Below are 22,627 nucleotides of genomic sequence, written 5' to 3' on the forward strand. Positions count from 1 at the left end.
CTACACCAGAGAGGCACTCAGATGTGTGGGCAAGGTGTGCAGAGGAGGCAATGGGACAAGTGTGACCACACACCGTGATTTAAGGTAGATGTGTACCAAGGGCCAGGGGTCAAACAGACCCACTGAGGATCCAATGAATGTAGACCCACTGAGGGCCAAGGATGGATACAGATCCACTAAGAGCCATGGATGAATACAGACCTACTGGGAGCTAGATAAAGACACAGATCAACTCAGGATCAGAGGTGAACACAGATCCATTGAGGGTCGGGGGTCGGGGGGATAAAGACACACTAAAGGCGAGGGGTAAACACAAATCCATTAAAGGCTAGGAGTGGATGTAGATGCACAGAGAAGTGTGGGTGAATGCAGATCCACTGAAGGCTAGGGGTGGATGTAGATGCACAGAGGATCATGGGTGAACACAAGTCCATTGAGGATTGAGGTTGGACACAGATCCATTGGGATTAAGAGTGAACACAGATGCACTGAGGCTCAGAGTGGACAGAGATGCACGAGGGCTCAGTCATCAGAGGTCAGGGTAGATGTAGAACCACTAATGACCGCTGAGTGCCAGGCTAGAACAGAACCGCTAAGGGTCAGAGGTGGACACACCAAAGGTCAAGGGTGGGCTGAACTGGCTACAGATGCTTCCAGGCTCCAGCTCTGCTCCTAAGAGTCTCTGCCTGGGGGAGAAGCTGGAACTTCACCAGTGGAGGTCAGTGCCCATGCCCACAGGTTAAGCCAAACAGCAAAAACAGCAGAAACAGCCCCAGTGATGCACAGAAAGTGACCGGAAACCAGAACCTATTCCAGACAATCACATTTTACTTTTTAAATTGTACTTATTATGTTTATGGGTGTGGGAGTGTGAGGTATTTATGTGGATATGTGTACATGTGCTTTGCAGATGCATGTCTTTGGAAGCTAGAGGTCAGCATCAGGTGATTTTTTTTTTATTGCTACCCAGATTATTTATGAAAATTTTAAAAGTATTTATTTATCTTATGTATATGAGTGTTTTGCCTACATGTATGTATGAGAACCACATTGGGTCACTTGGAACTGAAATTAGAGATGTTTGTGAGCCACCCACCACGTTGGTGCTGGGAACTGAACCCAGGTCCTCTGCAAAAGCAACCAGTGCTTTTAACTGCTGAGCCATCTCCAGCTCCCCTGACCTCCACTCTATTTCTTTGAGTCAGGATCTCTCACTGAACACGGAGCTCATTGATTTGGCTAGGCTGGGTAGCCGATAGCTGATGAGCTCCAGAGAGATGCTTTCCTCTGCAGAGCTGGGATTGCAGATACGTGCTGCTGTGCCCAGCTTTACGTGGATTCTTGGTATCTGAACTCAGGTCTTCATGCTTGTGTGGCAGACGCTGTACCAATGGAGACATTTTTTCCAGCCCCTGTGTTTTTTACTTATCGGTGATGATGGCTCTTAACTGATGGTTTCTTTTCCAACTTTACCGAATAAATGATTCCTCATCTCAGACCTGTCACCGCATGCAAGGCACACAGTTAAACTTCGGGATATCAGGTGCTTCACTGTGAAGGCCACACTGTGCTATTGTGAGCAGCAATGTATCGGGGCTAATGCTGGCCTCTCAATGCCCTGCTAGCCTGGTTTCCAGGGGACACTCTTTGGGGGTTATGCATGATCTCCAGACCTGGAACTGCTAACCTTTCCCTTAGCACCAGTCTCCTTCACCTTACCTTTGCTCAGAAAAACCCTTCTCTGTTCGGCACCGGTGTTTTTGGATTTGCCAATAGTGACACATGCCTCCCTTATGGCCCTGTACCCCAAGACCACAGGCAGCCCATCAGTTGGACTCCCTCCTGACAATATTTGAGGCAATCCAGGGGCAGGCCCATGGAGTGGAAATGAACTCAGAAACCCAAGCCTTCTCTTGGGACTACGTATTTTCTTCAGTCTTTCCATTGGTTTTAGCTAGAACAGTGTCTAGAGACAGCACTCAGGTGGTGGGACAGGTCACAGGGTGCATTTGACAACAAGAGTGGACACCCAAACCAACTTCGGTAGAACACAGATTGGGTATGAAGCTTTAGGCAATTTCACTTCTTCCTTAGTTTTTCTCTGTTGCATTTTTTTCCTTTAAGATTCTTTTGAACAAAAGATACAGGTAATTTTAGTAACTAGAAAAAGGAATGAAACCATTCCAATTTTAGGAGAGAAAATATCATCTTACAGCTTTTTTTTATAGGAGTGTGTAGTCCCTGTGAAATGATAATGTATCATTTCCTGCACCATAACTCTCATGGACATCCTGGGTATGAAGCCTATGGACAGCCTGAGGTCAGCTAAGAGTCAGGGCTCATCAGGACCTTCATGGCCCTGAGCCCATTCCCTTCTTCTGCAGTTCTGGGCAAGAGAGATGTTATTCATGTTGCAAGTCTTGGACCCAGAGGACAGAAGAACAAGAACATGATACTGTACATGTCCATCAGTGTATGCCAGCTGAGTGTGAGCAACATTCTGTCACTTGTCACATATCTACAGATGCCAAGAAAGCCTTCCTTCCGCAAAGGCTCAGGGAATGGAGGGTTGAAACGGATGAACTGTCAGGCTGGGGTCCAAAGCCGCTCTTGTGTTTAATGGGGAAGAATGAAAGCAAGGGGCAAGTGAATGGATGGTACAGGGTTGGCCCCGTTTGTCACTGCTTGAGAGGCACCAGCCAAGCCAGTAGACAGAGGAGCGGCCAGTGGCCCAGGGTGGGCTGGGAGAAGCATGAATCCCTCTATCTGCAGACAGATTATAAGAGAGTGCAGACCTCAAGAATCCAGGGACATGCCTTGAACGAATAAAAAAAGTTTATTAAAATAGCTGGCTATAAAATCAACGAACAGGGGGCATGGTGACTAAAAAGAAGTCTGCTTAAAATAACAACAACAAAAAACAGATGAATAGCCGGGCGGTGGTGGCGCACGCCTTTAATCCCAGCACTCGGGAGGCAGAGCCAGGTGGATCTCTGTGAGTTCGAGGCCAGCCTGGACTACCAAGTGAGTCCCACGAAAGGCGCAAAGCTACACAGAGAAACCCTGTCTCGAAAAACCAGAAAAAAAAAAAAAAAAAAAAAAAAAAAAAAAAAAAAAACAGATGAATAAGTTTCACAAGGCATGCAGACAGTTTTTAACAGGAAAAGTCGACAATACTCTGGAAACACAGAGGTAAACTTGAACTGACTAGGGTATGGCTCAGTGATCAAGCGCTTGCTTAGTATATGCAAGGCCTTGGGCTCCATTTGCAGTATCAGAACAATCACCCTGAACACATGGAACATAATTCTCTGTCCTTGGATAAGGCAGCTGAACATTGTGATGTTCCCTCCCCCTTCTGAGAGAGGGGGGTAGTGATTCATGTTTGTTCACATATGCCAGATGAGGGTGTTGGGTATCCTATCTCTTTTCTATCTTATTCACCTAAACAGGATTTCACTGAACACAGAGGTCACCATTTTCACCCAGACTGATTGGCCAGCAGGTCTGAGGAATCCTCCTGTCTCCACATCCCTAGGTCTGGAGTTTCAGAGATGCATGACCATGCCCAGCTTTTGCCTGGGGGCTGTCGATTCAAACTCAGTGTTACCCACTGAGCCAACTCCTCAGACCATGATACTTTCCTTTTTGGCATTAATTACAAATTAAATCCTATCCCCTTTTCCCTAAAACAAAATAAGTTGATATCAAATTAAGACATCTTTATAATAAAGTATGAGTGTGAAAGGACACTGAAGAAGCATGAGAAGAAAAATGGACACAGAATTCTTGATGACTGAGTGACAAAGGACCAAATCAATAGAAAAAGAGGGAAAGTCAGAGGATAAAAATGGCCCCCAAGTGTGTGGGTGGAAATGTCTATGTTCGCCCCTATTTAGACACATGCCAGTTGGAACACAACTGAGGAGCCCCTTGTCACCATGAGATGGCATCACTTAGCTGTGGAGGCCACTCGGTGCCCAGTTCCCTGCATGAAGTCTGGAAGAGCTTAGCCGATCCACCTCTAGGATATAACAACAGAGCAACTTAAAATGCCTACACAGGGCTCTTGGCTGCAAAGTGGCTCTATCTAGTTGGCAAATGGTAGGAAGATCCCAATTCCTGGCAGAGGAAGAGAGTGGATAAACATGGCCTCCTCAGGAACACACTGCATCCGTAGGAAGAGGGTCTGGCCATCCTGGAGCAAGGTGCAGGGAATATTGCTGAGATCGAAGCCTCGGTGCAAAAGAATGCTGGGTGGGCATATGGACAGTGGCCAGGGCTGTGGCACTGCACACACTGGGCCCGAGGCACAGGTGAGAGGGAGCTTAGGACAGGACCCAACAGGCCACTGCCTCTACAGCCAGAGCTCAGTCACCGGTCCCCACCCCACAGACAGAACCACATTCACATGAACACACACAGCTACAAACAGGACAGGACCCATCCCAGGCAAGTGCAAAGCCACAAGGAACCATGGTCAGAACAGCACTCCAGTTACCAGAAAATGATCATTTGAAACCGCAAGCATGGAGACAAAAATCTGTGCTTACAAGGCCTCATCCAGTCAATCAAAAAGGCCTCCTGGGCTCAGAATAACACGTTTCAAAGTGTCGAGACCATAGAAGACCCAAAGAAACCTGCAAAGCCTTTAGAAAAGGCAGGAGACCAGATGTTGTAGAATATTATTTTATGTGTTACATTTGTTTACACTGTGGAACATTTGTTAAATGATGCAAAGATGTGTTGCATTCTTTTATGGTGCATTTGTTTAACTCTGTGAAGCTGTGTTTTTTGCCTGTCTAAAACACCTGATGGTCTAATAAAGAGCTGAATGGCCAATAGCGAGGCAGGAGAAAGGATAGGTGGGGCTGGCAGGCAGAGAGAATGAATAGGAGAAGAAATCTGGGAAGAAAGAAGAAAGAGCAAAAGAAGGAGGAGGACGCAAGGGACGAGCCACCAACTAGCTACACAATCAGCAATGCAGTAAGAAAGAAAGTAAGGTATACATAAGTAAGAAAAGGAAAAAGCCCAGAGGCAAAAGGTAGATGCGCTAATTTAGGCTAAGAAAAGCTGGATAGAAACAAGCCAAGTTAAGGTTGGACATTTATAAGTAATAAAACATGTCTCTGTGTGTGATTTATTTGGGAGCTGGATGGCGGGTCCCCCAAAGAGCAAAGGAGCAAAAACAACCAACAACAACCAAGAAGTACAAACGGGATATGTACAAGGTCCTGGACAGAGCCTTACAGCACAGCATTAGAGGGACAGAGCGAGGTCTAACTCCACCAAGAGACACCAGCACTGGAGGACACTGGCTTAGAAAATGGCACAAAGTCCCCAATTCTTCTGTGAGTCTAAAAATTGCTCAGATAAAAGTGTTTAAAACCCTAACTTTTCCAGCTTAAACCCTGGGGACCTGGAAAGAAAAGCACCCTGAGTCAGAATTTGATGTGTTAACTGAAGTCTTCACACCCCAAATGTTCATGCTGGGACTTCCTCACAAGCAAAGCCTTTCTGGAACAGCTCATCAAAATCTCATAGAGTTTTGTAGAAATGGAAAAGGCTAATCTTAATTCATATGGAGTCACAATGGCCTGTGGGCAGCCCACATACTCTGGCATGGAAGGACTACCCTGGAACCCTTCCCAACTGCCAAAGGAGCTAAAAGGCTACAGCAGTTAAGACAGTGTAGTATCAGATATATTAATCAACAAAAATAGTACAAAGAGCCCAGACATAGATCCTGGTGTCTATGGGCAGCACACTTGGGAACAGGGGATATAGACATGTCAGAAAGGAGTCCCCTCCACAAACGGTGCTGAGACAGGGGACACCCACATGCAGGAGGTCCAGCCTCACACCACATACAGCACTATGACATAGGTGAACTATGTTGCACAATTCCAGGAACACCTAGAGTACATCTTCTTTAACCGAGGGTCACGATTTCTCATGTAACAATGTGTGTCATGTAACATTTGACAAGAGCAGAAGATTTCTAAATTCACAAACTAAGACAAACATTAGCAAAATCAAGTAAGTAATGAGTCCAGGTTGATCCGGTATTGCTCATTTCTGTCGCGTTGTGCAGCTTTACTGCAGCCTAAACTGCACTGCAGTTTTAAACATTCAGCACATGCACTTTGCACCTCGCATGCTATTATGCCATGCGATACCAACAAATGCCACCTAAAACACCTTGGCTCAGATTCAAGACCATTCTGTTATGAATTGCAGGGTTTTAACTGTACACACAATGCTTTCCACTCTTACAGAAACATAATGGCTTCATCACAGAAAACACCTTTAATATATTTCTACCACCATTCCTGAGAATGTTAGACTACCCTGACACTGTATTGTGTTAGGATGTTTAATTTAAAAAGTCAGTGTTTGAGCTGCTGACTTAATCTCATTAAAAACAACAACAACAAATGTTAAATGAACTTTGGCTTGAGATTAGCACAAAATTTTCAACTATTTTTGACTGGTTCCTAAACATACACTTCCATTTTGTACTACATATTTATATTAAGTAACATCCTCAACATTGTTGACTATGAAATTGAAACATCAGTCAACTGTGAAAATCACTGAAGACATCCTGCAACCCACAGACGTCAGATCTTTAGACAAGACTCAATCTTTCTGTAAAAATAAACAAGCATTCTATCTTAGTAGCATGCAAATTTGCTTTAGTCTTTAGTTAACGGTAGAAATTAGAGACTGTCTTAGTTAGGGCTTTTATTATTGCAACAATGTACCATGACAAAAAGGCGAGTTGGGGAGGAAAGGGTTCATTCGCTTCTACTTCAGCATTGCTGTTCATCACTGAAGGAAGTCAGGACAGGAACTCAAACAGGGCAGGATCCTGGAGGCAGGAGCTGATGCAGAGGCCATGGAGGGTGCTGCTTACTGGCTTCCTTCCCCTGGCTTGCTCAGCCTGCCTTCTTATAGAACCCAGGACTACCAGCCCAAAGATGGCACCCCCACCATGTGCTGGGCCCTCCCCCATTGATCACTAATTGAGAAAATGCCTTACAGCTGGATCTCATGGATACATTTCAACTGAAGCTCTTTCCTCTGATGATTCTAGCTTATGTCAAGTTGACACACAAAATCAGCCAGTACAGATATATATGCCAAAGAATCTTCTTTAAAAATTCAGCATGATTACCAATAAATGTTTTATCTCTATAACTATGGTGCATGTGTGTATACATATCCACGGTCACATAAAAGGGATTGCAAATAACAAAATCTTAAGAAGCCTTGAACTAGACCAGGCAAAGTTATACACTTGGAAAGTAGACTAGAATGTATGATGTGTATGGGGTGGTAATGGTGGTGATGGTGGTGGTGGTAAGGGTTGTTTCTGCTCAGAGTAATAAAATTTTGGAACAGAGGTAAAGGTTGCATGGCACTGTGAATGTCATTGGTGCCACTAAATTATATACTAAGATGGCTAAAATGGCAGATTCTGTGACACACACACACACACACACACACACAGAGAGAGAGAGAGAGAGAGAGAGAGAGAGAGAGAGAGAGAGAGAGAGAGAGAGAGAGAGTGTTTTATAATGAAGCACAGGATAGGCGAGCTCTAAAGCTGCAGTCTTGGCTGACTGGGCTCCGAGGCTCTATTCTGGCAGCTTGGGGCGCAGCATTGGGCACTCTGGGGTGGGGGCAGGTTGCCTGACAGAGGCTCAGGCCCAGGACCATTGCCAGAGCTGAGTTCTGCCTCCTGGGCCCTGCAGCACCCTCCACAGAGGCACCTGACACTCCCCCAATGCTGTACGGTATAATTAGGGCCCAGTGGAACTCCTGCCCACGCCTTTGGGTAATTTGTGTGTGGGTTGCTTAGATGTGCAGGACTAGAAAACACATTTTCTGGAAGAAATACTGTTTCCTGTGGGGATGGGAGTTGTAGCTTGTGTGTCTGTACCAGGTTCCTCTCTCATCACCTGAGGCTTTTACAGCTAGCTAGGTCTGAGGTGAATCATGTCAGCCCATCAGGCCAGAGCATAGACTCTCCTGGCCACCATACCAGATACCACAGGCCACCTGCCCTCCAGGAGGAAGCCAGATGCTTCCCCAGAGGGGTCTCTTCCTGGAACATGCCTCAACCAGACCTTCTCTGAGAAGCTGATCCTGTGGTGGCCCAGGGGAACACCTGGGGTCCAGCAGAAGATGCCTGAGCAGCGCCTCTGGCCTCATTATACACTCAAATGGGGGAGGGGCAAGTCGGCCCTGGTGAAAATGAACAGGGACCCAGGGAAGAAGAGCTGGCAGACTCAGGGGGAGAGTTCAGGAGGATACACCATCTGACTCGGAACGCATGACCTGGTGAGGCTGGGTCCTCATCGCCTTCCTAGTGGCCCAAAGGCCACCAGGGCTGCTGTGTCCCTCCCAGCTCACACACAATAGGCTCTCCAAGGGTCCCATGGTCGTATGACAGGGTCAGGGACCATTTCCTTATATAGCCCACTGGTCAGGCCCACAACCAAGTCTTTATAGAAACAACGTGAGAGAGAGATAGAGATAGACAGACAGACAGAGGAGAGAGAGACAGACAGACAGACACACACAGAGACAGAGAGACAGAGAGACAGAGACAGAGAGGAGAGAGAGAGAGAGAATTCCCTGTCTCTGACTGCATGTGTGTTAATTATCTCTTAATTCAATTTGGAACAAGCCCATTATCCACTTCTGGAAGAAAAACAGTGAGGGAATTACATAAATGCCTCATTCACACACCAACGTTGCTCAGAAAATTGATTCTGAAAGAATTTTATTAATCATCTGCAGGCGACAGGGAAGGAGCCCCAGGCATGAGGTGAGGCAGCCGCCCCAGGAGGAGCCTGGGAGGGCAGGGGAAGGAGAGACAGCAGGAGGCTGGGAGGCGCGGTCACCTCATGGACGGTGTCTGGCCTACAGCGGGCCCATGCTCACAGTGGCGTTGGGGCCCCCGTCTGAGCTCTTCTGAAGGAGAACGAGAAGACCTAGACATGACCCTCCCTGCCCAGTCTTTGTAGAGCGACACACGTGCGGCCACTTTCTGCCCTTGGAAGTCAAGTCCCTTCCCCGCTGGACACCACTTTCAAGGGAATTCTATGTGTGCAGAACTTCCACTAAGCCTGTGTGATGCATGAATGTCCGGACTTTGTAAATTACACTTAGCTTGTTGAAATTCTCTGCACTTCACACTGGGAGGGCCCAGCACCCCCCAGCCAGTTCTCACAAAGATGTCTTCTTATAAATCCACCAGGAGATAACAGGGCAGTCCTGACCATAGCACATCACCACCAGCATGATCCTATCTCCCTCTACAGCCTTGCACACCTACAGCACATAACAACCACTGTAGCCCCACATTTCAGCTATCCTGATGCTGTGAAAATAGAATCATGAGGTCTGACAACCATGAGATCTGCTCTTCACTGTTCTCAATAATTCTCTCTCAGAGCTGTGTTCCACCGCAGAGAAGCATCCTTGGTTAACAGTCTCCTCTTGAAGGTCATCTGGGTCATTTCCTGCTTGGGGCTACTAGGAACATTTTTGGTGCTGTGGAAATCTATGGCTAGGCTTTGGACAGGTGTTCCCTCTTTTTGAAACTTTAAAAATTGTGTGTGTGTACACATGTGCACACACATGCTACAGAATGCATGAGGAAGTCAGAGAACAGCCTGGGAGTCCATTCTTTCCTTCCCCAGGTGAGTCCTGGAGAGCCAGCTCAGATCATCACACTTAGCAGGAAGTGCCTTCACCTACTCAACCGCCCTGTTGGTTTCTAGTTTCTACTTCTTTAGGACAGTGACTACAATGCTAAGTCATAATGATTGTAGATAGATATTTATTTTGTACAAAAAACACTGAGTGGTTGTACCAGCCTGTGTGAGCCATGGTCCCCTGCTTCTCTGTCAGCATTTGGTGTTGCTAGTAATTCTTACTCTAGTCTTTTTGACTGATGGGTCATGATATCTCACTGTGGTTTAATTCGCACAACCCTAAAGATTAATAACCTGGAATATATTTTCATGACTATTTATCATCTGGGTTTCTTCTTTAGTGTCTGTTGTCATATTTTGCCTAGTTTTAATTGGAATTCCTTGATAGATTATTGATTCTTCATATTCTTGTTTTCTTGCCTGAATGTATGGTTTGCAAATATGTCCTCCCACTCTATAGTTTTCCTTCCACATGGTTAAAAAGGTCATTGTAGGGTACTTTTTATTCTGATAAGGTCTCATGTGTCCAGGTTGTCTTTTATGGGCCATAGTCTTGGTTTCAAATCTAAGAATTTTTTGCCTACCTTAGATCAGGATGATCTTTTCCCCAGTCTTACATTTTACATTTACATGGAAATCTGTGGGCCAGACTTCAGAGTACTTGTAGGCTTAGGGTGAGGTTCAGCCCAGCCCTTTACAGGTGACCAGTCACTCCCATATCCTTCACCGAGAGGGCCTACCATTGAATTGGCTTTGAAACAGCCCAAAACTCAGCTGGGCATAACGTATGGGTTCTGTGTCCTGTTCCATTGATCTATATGTCCCACCAGGACACAATCAATACCACTGTCTGGATAATGGTAAGTACAGAGTAAGTATTAATATGGCCAGAATGGCTCCAGCCATTGTCCTTTGTGGGATTCTTTCGACTGTTTTGTATCCTGTACTTTCCCTGTGAACTTCAGAACAAGTTTAATATGCCTATGTACAGTTCCTCTCAAAAACTGTATGGGGATGTTCCCACAAGTGGCATTAAACTTATCCATCAATTTGGGAAACAATACCTGTACCACGGTCTTCTAATCCATGAACATGGTATGACTTTCTACCTAGGTGTTTCTTGGATAGCTTCTTCCCTTTTCTGTGGTATTAAGGATTGGACCTAGGGCCTTAAGCATGTTCTATATTCCTGCCCTATATCCCCAGAACTTTTTTGATATCCCTAATCAACATTTCTAATTTGAAGCATACTGATTGTGGGTGTACTGTGTAATGCATACCTCCTACATAATTTGGTTTAGAATGATCGTAAATGACTTTCTATCACTCCCCATCCCCTAGTGCTGAAGACTGAACTGCATGCTGGATAGGCACACTACCACAAAGCCACATCCCTAGCCCAGACTTGTTTTAAAGATTGATGTTTCCATACAGAAGTGTGAGTTCTCTTGTGACTATACATGCTGCAATCTTGCTGAACTCACTTGCCAGTTCTGGGGGATTTTGGGGGGATAATTTGCTGGAACATACATTTCTTGGAATGATCATGTCATCTGCAAACAGAGAGGGTAATACTTCTTCTTCTATAACTTGCATATCTATTATTTCTCCCACAGCTCTTCTTAACTTCCGGGACTTTAATGAGTAGCAGTGATGGCAGTGAACATCTTGCCTTCTTCTTGATCCTAAAGAAAGTCTTCACTTTCATCCTTTCATGTACACACTCTCTCCAGCAAAGAGCCTATGAATAGGTTTATGGGAACTTTCATTCTGATTAGGTGTTGGATTTTGTTAAATGCTCTTCTGTATCAGCTGTTGGCTTCCTGCTGGTGTAGTAGAATATATTAATTGATCTTCAAATGTAGGCCAGCTAGCCTTGCATTCCTGGATTAAATTTCACCTGGCTCAGCTATTCTATATATTGCTGAAATTAATTTTCTAGTATATTTTAAAATTTGACTCTTTAATTTTGAAAATCTTCTATTTCCCCCCAACACCTAAAAAGATAGGATTCATGCTTTGTTTTTTTAATGACATTCTCATTCATATATGCAGTGTACTTTGATCATATTTGTTCAATATTCAAAAACAGTTTTCTAATATTTTCTTGAAGATTTTAAATCTGTGCTTGTGGTGGTTTGAAAGAAAATGCCCCCCAAAGGGAGTGACACTAATAAGAGGTATGGCCTTGTTGGAGGAAGTGTGTCACTGTGGGGGCGGGCTTTGAGGTCTCCCATGCTCAAGATACCACCCAGTGAGACAGAACACTTCCTGTTGCCTGCAAGGTGTGGGACTCTTAGCTACTGCTCCAGCACCATGTCTGCCTGCATGGTGCTGTGTCTCACCACAATGATAATGGACTGAACCTCTGAACTGTAAACCACCACTCCAATTAAATGTTTTCCTTTGTAGGAGTTGCCGTGGTATGGAGTTTTCTGAGGAACTGCCAGACTGTTTTCCATAGTGGCCGCACCAATTTGTACTCCCCCCAACAATACACGAAGGTTCCCTGTTTCCCACATCCTCACCAGCATTTGCTGTCTTTAGTTTTCTTATTCTTAGCCATTCTAACTACAGTGACATAAAATCTCAAAGTAATTTGCACTCCCTGATGGCTAAGGATGACAAACACTTTTTAAAACAATTGTTAACCATTTGTATTTCTTATTCTGAGAACTTTCTGTTCAGTTCAATCCTTCCCTTTTTTTTTTGAATATCTTTTTTTTAATTTATTTATTTATTATGTATACAGTGTTCTGTTTGCATGTATCCTTGTAGGCCAGAAGAGGGAGCCAGACCTCATTACAGATGGTTGTGAGCCACCATGTGGGTTCTGGGAATTGAACTCAGGACCTCTGGAAGAACAGCCAGTGTTCTTAACCTCTGAGCCATCTCTCCAGCCCTCCTTTCCTTTTTTAATTGAGTTGTTTTCTTGATGTTTAATTTTTGAGTTTCTTGTGTATTGTAGACACTAATTCTTACTCGGGTGTTCAGCTATCCAAGGTTTTCCCCCTCACTTTATAGTCTGCCTCTTCGGTTGGTTAACAGTATTGTTTACAGCACAAAAACTTTCTAATTTAATCAAATGCCCCTTGTTGATTGGTGGCCTTATTTCCTGGGCAACCAGAATTCTGTCCTGAAGTCCTTATTAAGCCTATTTGCTGACATGCATTCCTTGCTCTTCCTTCTAGAAGTTTCAGAGTTCTGAGTTTAACTCTGAGATACCTGATCCATTTGGAGTTGATTGTGTACAAGATGAGAGAGATCTCATTCTTTTCCATGTAGTTACCCGGTTTTCCCAACCCCATTTAGTAAAGATGCTATCTTTCATTCAGTGTATGTTTTTGTTATCTTAGTCAGAACTCAGATAGGCTGCATGGACTTATAACTGAGCCTTTAGCTGCATTCCATTGTTTAATGTGTCTATTTTGTGCTAGTACCATGATGTTTTTACTGCTGTGGTTTTGTAGTGTAATTTGAAAATGGGTATGGTGATACCATCAGCTGTATTTTTATTGTTCAGAATTGCTTTTGTTTTGTTTTGTGGTGCTACCTGGGCTCATCTGTGCTTCCGTATAAACTTTAAGATTAAAAAAAATCTGTGAAGAATTGCATTGGTATTTTGATGGGAATCGCATTTAATCTATGGATGGCTTTTAGAAGAATAGCCATTTTCACAGTATTCCTGAAGATACCCAACACAATAGTCATAAGACATGGAGAAATCCAGTTGGTACTGACCTAGAGACGTGTTCCCTGCTGAATAGCTTGCATAGCCCTGGAAGATGCTGTGTACAGGCTGCAGTGGTGGAAAAGTCAACAACAGTCTTCCTCAGCTGTGAGCCATGTGAACTGCAATAATGACTAACGTGGCCAGATATGCCCGTGGGCAGCAACAGTGGTGCAGGCGTCTGGAGGGTAACCAACCGCTTCCTGATTGGATCTGAGGCATGACCCACAAGAGGAAACATATGCCTAAATTATAAATATGGTCAAGAACCCACCTTTGAGGGTCTCACAAATTCTAGGGGTGAACCAACTACTATTATTCTGCTAAATTGGTGTAGTAAAGAAATGCCCTCTAAATTCATATATCTCTACTCATATATTAGTGCAGATCTCAGACCTCATCAGAGAAGTCTCCTTGTGAAGCTGAAGGTGGCAACATGGACAGACACTTATGACTCGTCCAAGTTCAGAGAAGGGTCTGTGGAGAGCTCAGGTACAAATGGGGCATCATTTATGTCACACCTCCTTGGCAAGGCTCAGGGGCCATGGATGAAGGGGCTGAAATGTTGAAAGAGGCAGAGGTCAGGATTGATGAGAGTGAAACGGTATCTTCTGAACATGACAGGACCCCTGAACTCATGAACCCAGTAGCCATGGTTGCCTGCACAAGACCAAGGCAATCAACGTTGTATTGTGGAGTGGGAGGTGGTTCATAAGCCTCCACTCCTAGCTGAGGAGCTGTAGACAGCTCATGGTTTTGAGAAGAGAGAGGTAGTTTACTTTAATGTGTAGTTCTTGGCAAGGTGACCACACTCCAGCAGATGGCCCAACACCCGGGGGTATATGGACACCACAAATTGGAGTCAATGGGTTATTTAAAATGAAAATAAAAGATGGCACAAAGTTTGGGAAAATAGGGAAGTAGGGTCGATCTGGGAAGAGTAGGGAGGAGCATGTGACCAAAATACATTGTGTGAAATTCTCAAAGAGTTAATAGAACTATTATTTTAAATTGTGTTATTTTGATGTTTAGCTCTTGTCTTTCTATTCTTCTCACTTCTGTAGGTTTGAGTCTGTCAGTCAGGTTGCGATGTCTGCAGGCATTCCCTATATGCTTTTCTATTACCATTTCTTTCCAGGACCATATAATAAAATAATATTAGTGTTGATGGTTTTGTCATTGTTACACAGGTCCCTGTCACTAAAATTCTTTTTTTCAAGTCTATTTTTCCTCCTGCTTTTGTTTTGAGATGTCATGTGACTCACGGTAGCCTTAAACTCACTACTCAGCCAAGGGTGGCCTTGAATTCCCAATCCTCCTGCTCTCTCTAATGCCAGCCTTCCTTCTTTTCCAGACATTCCTTTAAAAGATTCCCTTTGTCCCCTTTGCCCTGTCTTTTGTCTCTTAGGACATTTCTAAGTTCCTATTAAAAAGCCACTCAGATTATGATAGATTTAACTACAGAAGATGTGAAAGGAGGAAGAGGACCATTTGGGAGGAGGAAGGAACTGGATGCGGAGGTGCAAGATGGGGTCATTGGGAGCCATGAATGTGATTAAAGTGCATTATACATGTACGCAAATGTCATAATAAAACACATTTTGTGCACTTATTATACGCTAACCAAACTAAACACAGACACAGACACACACACACACACACACACACACACACACACACACACACACACCCTGCAGACAGACAGAAAATCTTCCCATATGAGATCAGGGCTCTAACAAAACTTCTAGAAGCTCCTCCCCCCCGACTCAGGCAGAAAGCTGTCCCTGTCTTCCTTCAGCTTCCCAGAGAGTAAAGGGCTTCTCTGCTCCAAGCCCAGGCACATGAGCATTCTGAGGCTGTTGCAGTTGGCATGCAGGAGGCAAGGGCCCCATGAAGAGCCCAAGGACCCCCATTAGACCAGAATCACATGGATGGGAGAAGTTTAAAACGTTCATGAAGGAAGCTTCTGGAAATGTACAGCAACTGTGCAGCTGCTTAAATCTTGGACTAGGTGAGCTCAGTTGCTCTTCAAGTATTTGAAATGGTATTTGAAGTAGCCATGAGGACCCGAGTCAGGAAAGGGCTGGCACTCACTTGGATCTGGATGCCCCTCATAACACTGGTTTCTCTTCTATAGATAAACACCCCAACCTCAGGATTTGATGACATCTCATTACTATTTCTGAGTGTTGAGTGTGCAAATATTCCACAGCTAACCCTGGGACCAACCCAGATGGAGACCTCTATACCTGGGTGGGCACCTAACCCCCAGGACCTCTCCAGTTCTGAGGGCCTGATTTTGAGGGCAGAGGTTTCAGATGTTACTCAGCATTAATACAGAACCACAGAGGAAGGGCTCCATCCTGGCTGGAACTGCAGTGCCCTGAACATGTCCTGGATCTTTGAGGAGGAGAGGGAAGACAATAGTAGAAACATTTCGTTTATTAATTTTGTTGTTCTAGCCCTGAGCTGAGGCACACTGTTGAGAACTGACTGCCCTGAGCTGACAAGAAAGGAAAGGAGATGTTTTCCTCCTTATTAATTTGCCAGGAGAGATGTGTATACCTGGCCTCTGTGTCAGCTCCAAGAAAGTCATTACACAGTCTAAAAGCTGCTCCCGTGAGACAGAGCAAGATACTAAACTAACGCTTTGAGGGAGAAACAGCAAGAGTTCTCCAGCTTCCCCCTGGCAAGGATGAATCAGTTCTACCAGTACTTTTCTTAAAAGCATCAGGAGGCTGAAGAGATGGCTCATGTGGAAGCATGAGGACCTGAGTTTGGATCCCCAGCTCCCACAGAAAATTGGGGAGTGTGCCTGTAGCCTTAACATTGGCTGGAGGGAGGGGACAGACAGACAGATCCTAGGGATTTGTTGGCTGGTCAGTCTAGCTAAAACAACAACAAAATGATATATATACATACATATATATATATATATATATATATATATATATATATATATATATATATATATATATATAATAGAGGAAGACACTTGATGTCGCCCTCTGGCCTTCAACCTCTGCCCCCAACAATTCACCTGCTTATACACACACACACACACACACACACACACACATGTCGACACACACACATACACACGTGCATCAATTTGAGGGAAGAGAGAGTCTCTCACCAGTCCATATTCCTCTCAAGGCCTGTCTAGAATCAAATGAGTGTCTGAGAGTTCCAAAATTATCCCATTAATGGGATGCAGAAGAGAGCAAGGTCATGCCCAAGCCTGAACAAAAACTACAAGACCAGCCCTGCTAATACACAGAGAACACTGCAGGTCTCCCCACCTCCTGACCCCCCACTGCCTAGGGACACAATAGCACTGCCCAGGAACACACTGTGTGAGCGTCATAGCAGAATGGCTCGTAGTTAGGGTTTCTATGGCTGTGAAGAGACATCACGACCATGGCAACCCTTAAAAGGAAAACATTTAATTGGGGTGGCTGGCTTATATTTTCAGAGATTCAGTCCATTATCTTCGTGGTGTGATATGATGGTGTGCAGGCAGACATGGTGCTGGAGAAGGAGCTAACATTCCTACATCTTAACCTGCAGGCAACAGGAAGTGTTCTGAGACACTGCATGTGGCTTGAGCATATATGAGACCCCGAAGTCCACTCCCACAGTGACGCACTTCCTCCAACAAGGCCACACCTACTCCAACAAGGCCATGCCTCCTAATAGTGCCACTCCCTACGAGATTATGAGGAGCCAATCACATTCAAACTACCACAGACTCTTACCAGCTTTGAACAAGAGACAATTGACACCCAAAGCAAGAGGGAAAGCTACTCAAGGGCCACCCTCCATCTGACCTGGAGCTACTGTGACGACGACAACGTGGGATGCAGGCCCCTGCCAGAGTCAGGCTGAGGCAACGAGGACAACTGCCTCGCCTCTGCTGTTCTTCGCTTTTTGTTTTTTTATTTGTTTTGTTTTGTTTTCTTTCAAGACAGGTTTTCTCTGTGTAACAGCCCTGGCTATCCTGGAACTTGTTTTGTAGACCAGGCTGGCCTCAAACTCAGAGATCCGCCTGCCTCTGCCTCCCAGTGCTGGGATTAAAGGCGTTAGCCACCATGCCTGGCAATCTCTGTTTCGAATGTAGTTTAACTCCTTCAGGAGTTCAGGCCCCCAAATGCTAATGTATTAAGGAGGTGAACAGTTAATCCCACTGTGTGTTTGTTTAGGGGTGGAGCCTTTGAGAGGTAATTGGATTAGACATTCATCCTACATAAGCTTCCTGTGCAACAAACCAGGCTGATGTATGAAGAGCCTCACCTTTTGAGGAAGGAAGCAGGAGAATTCCTGGAGGCTCAGGTGCCAGGGATGTACCACAAACAGACCCTGTCTCAAACAAGGTGGACGGTGAGGACCAGTAGCCGAGACTTTTCTCTGACCTCCACACACATGCTCTGGCACACTTAGGTCTGCACACACACACACACACACACACACACACACACACACACACACGCACACTTAGGATCCACATTCAGAATCTACATCCCCAGGGTCCCACCTTCACTACCAAACTAGAGCCTGGCCCCCAGGGCACGGCCTAATCTGGAACAGCCAAGTGGTATGCGTGCCAGGCTGTCTGGAGGACCCTCGGATCCCTCTTTACTTGGGAGGGTAGAATGACATGTGACAACACAGTGGCCACTGAACCCCGAGAAGCCCACCAGTTAAAGGATGTTTCCAGAGCCAGGAAGCCACACAGAGTGGAGCCGGGAGTCAGGCACAAATGGATCCCACAGCCCTTCCCACCACAGCCGAAGCCTTGACAAAAATAAATCTGCCTCTTAGGGACGGAATTTAGCTAAAACTGCCTCCGTATTCACATCAGCCAGAGGGTTTGGAGGCTCAGAGGAGCCTCTGAATTCTAGCCTTTGATTTCAAGCACCACTCAGGTCTAGTCTAACATCTAAACGCCACTGTTTAAATGTCTAGGGAGGTTGGGAATACCCAGGAGAGTCACCGAGTTCTTGGGCTATTGCCTGCACCCTGCAGGGTTCCTCTCTGGACCCCAGATCTTGGGGAGCTGCCTTGGTGGAGGAAACTGGGGTGCTTAGAGAAAGAGGAAACACTAAACTAAGAGGTGTCATGGCTCATCAGGGAGAGTGACAGAGAGGTCGCTGTGCCCAAGGCCCTGGGGCCACCGGAGCCAGGCCTCCGCCTTGGCTGATGGGTCTCTTACCACAGGTTCCCTCTCTTCGGGGAAGGTTTCTGTACTACATTCGCATTTCAAGTAATCTGTTTCCGAACTCACAGTCAAATCAAAACGTTGGGTCTTTCTCACGGAATGTGGTTTGCGTTTTACGTTATGGGCAAATCTCCCTGGAGCTAGAATGCAGCAGCCATGTCGTTTGGGGCAGCCTCTTACCGATTCAGGGACTAAGTTCTACGTGAGCCCTGCAGGCTGCCCCGCATCTGTGGACAGGGAGACCAGTGTTTGCTGTGCCTGTGTCCTCAGAGGAATGTGACCATTGGTCGGATGCATGGCTGCTTCTCAAGTGTCTTCCTCCAAGCTGTGTAGGAAAGGGGGAGGGAGAAAGGGCCCCCAAGCCTCATCATATCTGCCACGGCCCAAGCTCCTCCAACTCACTGGAGATGTTAGTGCCTGTACTGGCTCCCTCTTGAGTCTGGCTGGGAAAAGGAACCGCTGGGATTCTGCTTAAGGAAGTTGGTGGACGTGAGAGACTGGGGGGTGGGGTGGGGTGGGGTGGGGCGGTTCTTTGCCCCAGAAAGGGATCCCATGTACTTTTAAGTTCTGGAAGGTGAAGATGTGACCCCTGTTAAAGGCAGTTCTGAGTCAGCCTTGGCGGTAGGGGGCATTTTGCAAGCCAGCTGTGGTTCAGTGGCTGTCAGTCAGCCACTGTGGAGGCTTCAGGGAACCAGCCCCTAGCAACGTGGTTGCCTCTCCTCATGGCAGGAGCCGTCCCATGGCAGTCTCTGTTCAGTAAGAACTTCCACTCTAGAAGTGGAGAGCTCCCTGAGTCCCTACCCTTTAGAATATCCCTGGATGGATGGTGTTAGCTCTGGATGTTTCTGTTCCTCACCAAATGACCATCGGTGGGCAGGCACTCAGGTCTTCAGACCCAAAGCACCATTTTGGACCAGAGGCCAGCCTCATCATTCAGATCTGCCTGCCTTCAGCACCTACACACTCATTGCCACACATCTGCTCCCCTCCAGTCTGCCCCCACATATCTGCATAGGGTTTCTGAGCAGATAACACTCTTCCCCTCTCCAGGCACCCATGGCTTACACTGCTCTGGATGCTTGGTGAGACACACTTCTTCCAGAAGACCAGCCCAGAGCTAGGGGAAAGAGGACCCCAAGCCTCATCATATCTGCCTCAACCCATCCTCCTCCAAACTCAGAGAAGCTTAGGAGCTGCCCTTGCCAGGGCAAACCCCAACATTTTATCATTTCCTATCAACCTATGTGTTTCACAGGACCTACTAATTATGGCGCACACACCTGTAATTATGATAATGCCGATCCCAGCCATACACTAGGTAGAACCTCTTAATTATAACTCAAACAATTAATCAACCAGTACACACTTTCTGAGCATCTGGCCCACGCACGGCTCTGCTCGGCAGTGGGAAAGGAAAACCACCAGCTCCAGTCGGTGTCAGCGAGGAGCTCTCTCCCCTCTCTTCCCTGCCCCCACAAACACCCAACTTGAGTTTGTTTTGTCTTAATTATGGCAACCGCAAGGCGGGGGTGGGGGACGACGACGACTCAAAATGCAATACACAAACTGGCACTGGTCTTGGGGAGCTGCCGTCAAGTCTCTCCCAAAGAGACCCAGAAACAAGAGCCCTCCTGAGTGTGCCTGTGTCTGTGTCGACCATACAGCACAACAGGGACATCCAGGCAAGTGGGTTTCACCCCAGGTGTGCCACAACACCCCCGGGGGTTCATAGTGTAAGGGAACACAGCAATCCCACCCACAACCTACCCAAGCCAGCCAGAGGCCAGTGAAAGTCCTGCAGGGCCCAAGAGGGATGAGAGGGCAGTCCTCTTGCCTTTGGTGCTTGTGGATGCCCCGGCCCTGACATCTGAAGAAATGAAAACCACTTGCTGAAGGCCAATCCTGCGGGGGGGGGGGGGGGGACGGGGGGACGACGGGGGGCGGTTTACTTAACTGACCCAAGGGCAGGGTCACAGGGTAAGCCCCTGCTTAATCACTCCCAGAGCTCCAGACTGGATCAAAATCCATTATCCACAGCATGCCATTGCTCCGAATGCTGGCCTGGCCTTTTTAAGCCAAGGGCAGAGGATGCGAGGGAGGATATCTAGGACTTCTAAGGGCCAAGGACAAGGCTGCATCCGAGCCCCTAAACTCCGGGGTCCAAGAGCAGGAGAATTTGGACATGACCAAAAGCGTCCCGAGGACAGCACATGACCTCAGTGCTTCCTCGCGGGGCAGTGCTTAAGAGTCAGAACTCGATTGAGACCAAGGGTCTTCCACACTCGGAAACCATTCCATGGCAAACACGCGTGGGGTGCCCCCCAAATCGCGAGATTGGACAATCTTCCAGGGCGCATAGGAGCCAGCTCACCTTCTGCACACGCCTGCTCAGGCTCAGACCCCCCCCTCCTCTCCCAACAATTCTCACTCCTGGCGCCACTGTCCCGACCAAGATGTAGCTGTCCGAGCTGAGAAGGACAGACTTTGCAGAATTCGGAGTGCGGGAGCCGGAACCCGCACCCGATTCAAGCCGGCGCCCTGGAAGGTTAGAGAAGGAAGGGTAGCAGGACAGCCGAGCGTGCAAAGCGCGTGTGCACGAGACTGTGCGTGTAAGCGGTGGGTGGGTGGGCGTTCACTTCACCACCTCGGACCAGAAAAGGGAACCAGCACCGCGGACTCGCCCAGTCACCTCTCTCCCGAAGCGGGTGCGTACAGCCTTCAAGCCCGGGACCGTCCGGGAGAGCCCTGGCCCCTTCCCGGATGCAGACCTCCTCTGCCCTCCTCTCTCCTTCTTACCCAGGATCCGGTAGAACCGACGCGGGCAGACGGGGCGGCAGCAGGACCCAGCCTCTGGCGGCCGCCCGAACCTCCATGAAAGCGCACCACGCGGCCGAGCCCCGTCCTCCGGCTTCCAGCGCGTGGCGCGCGGCGACCCCGCTCCGCTTGCCCCAGCCCGGCCCGACCCCTCGAGCGCCCCTCCGTGGGCTACGGCGCCCTCAGCGTGGCCAGCCACCCTAACCGAACTGCGTTCCCGCCTGTGGCCGCCCGCGGACAGGTGCCCACGCTCCGCTAGGGCCCGCGCTCCTCCGCACAGACCCCTTTCGCAGCTACGCCCCTGTTCCCGAACGGTCCCAGGAACGATCGGAGCAGACTCCGGCCACACACTGTAAATTCAACTTTACCTCCGGCCCGGGCTTCGGGCTGCTTGCTCCGTTTGCCCGGCCGTAGCTCCTCGGGGCGGAGCGCAGCGTCCCCAGAGCCCACAGCTCAGAGTCCGGCACCGCCCCGTGAGCCGCCCCCGGGCCGCCCGGGCCAGCGCGTCCGGGCTACGGTAGCGAGGCGCCCCCTCGTGCCCAGAGGGTCCCAGGGCGAGGACCCCCGTCATAGTTGGGGGAGCTCGAGGCTGGCTTCTTTGGGCACCGTGCGGGACCATGGGGCCGTGGAAGGACAAAGGCGTGCGCTTCCTCACCCACGCACTCAAACACACGGGCTTCTACTCTCAACATTCAACCAAACTCAAAAAGGCACACATAGCTACACAGGCACACACCTATGAACTCACATGTTCACTAGTACTCACATTCACCACCCATACACAACCTAGGGCACTCATACGAGCACACAGGCACACACTCATGGTTTATGCATAGGCACTTGCTCACAAATACACCCGGGAGCAAACAGAGTGCTCTTTCACACACAATCAGATACACTGGCATGCACACACTCATTCTTACACACACCTGCACAGTCACTCATACCATACCGAGGAAGGGACTCACTCACCTGAGCTCGCACACTGTGCCATTTGAGATGCACGGACTCGCTCCTCAAGAGAAGGAAACACAGCTCTTCTAAACAAACTCCGGAGACACTGAAGGATGAGGTGTGAGTGTCCAGTCTATGGACAAGTTCCAACTGTGGGACCTGGAGCACAAGTCACCAGGA

At 47.5% G+C, this 22,627-nt stretch overlaps 1 protein-coding gene across 4 annotated transcripts in view; it reads right to left on the minus strand.

Annotated features, from left to right (window-relative positions):
• Positions 1-22,610, minus strand: part of Kcng2 (potassium voltage-gated channel modifier subfamily G member 2) — a 71,960-nt gene extending 49,350 nt beyond the window's left edge. The window contains exon 1 of one of the 4 annotated variants that reach the window (XM_015992696.3): positions 22,466-22,610. The gene's annotated coding sequence lies outside the window, so the exon portion shown is untranslated. The other 3 variants (XM_015992694.3, XM_015992695.3, XM_042264038.2) reach the window with 3 other exon arrangements.
• Between the last annotated feature and the right edge of the window lie 17 nt (positions 22,611-22,627).

This window comes from Peromyscus maniculatus, chromosome 19 (genome assembly GCF_049852395.1).
Source record: "Peromyscus maniculatus bairdii isolate BWxNUB_F1_BW_parent chromosome 19, HU_Pman_BW_mat_3.1, whole genome shotgun sequence".
NCBI lineage: Eukaryota > Metazoa > Chordata > Mammalia > Rodentia > Cricetidae > Peromyscus > Peromyscus maniculatus.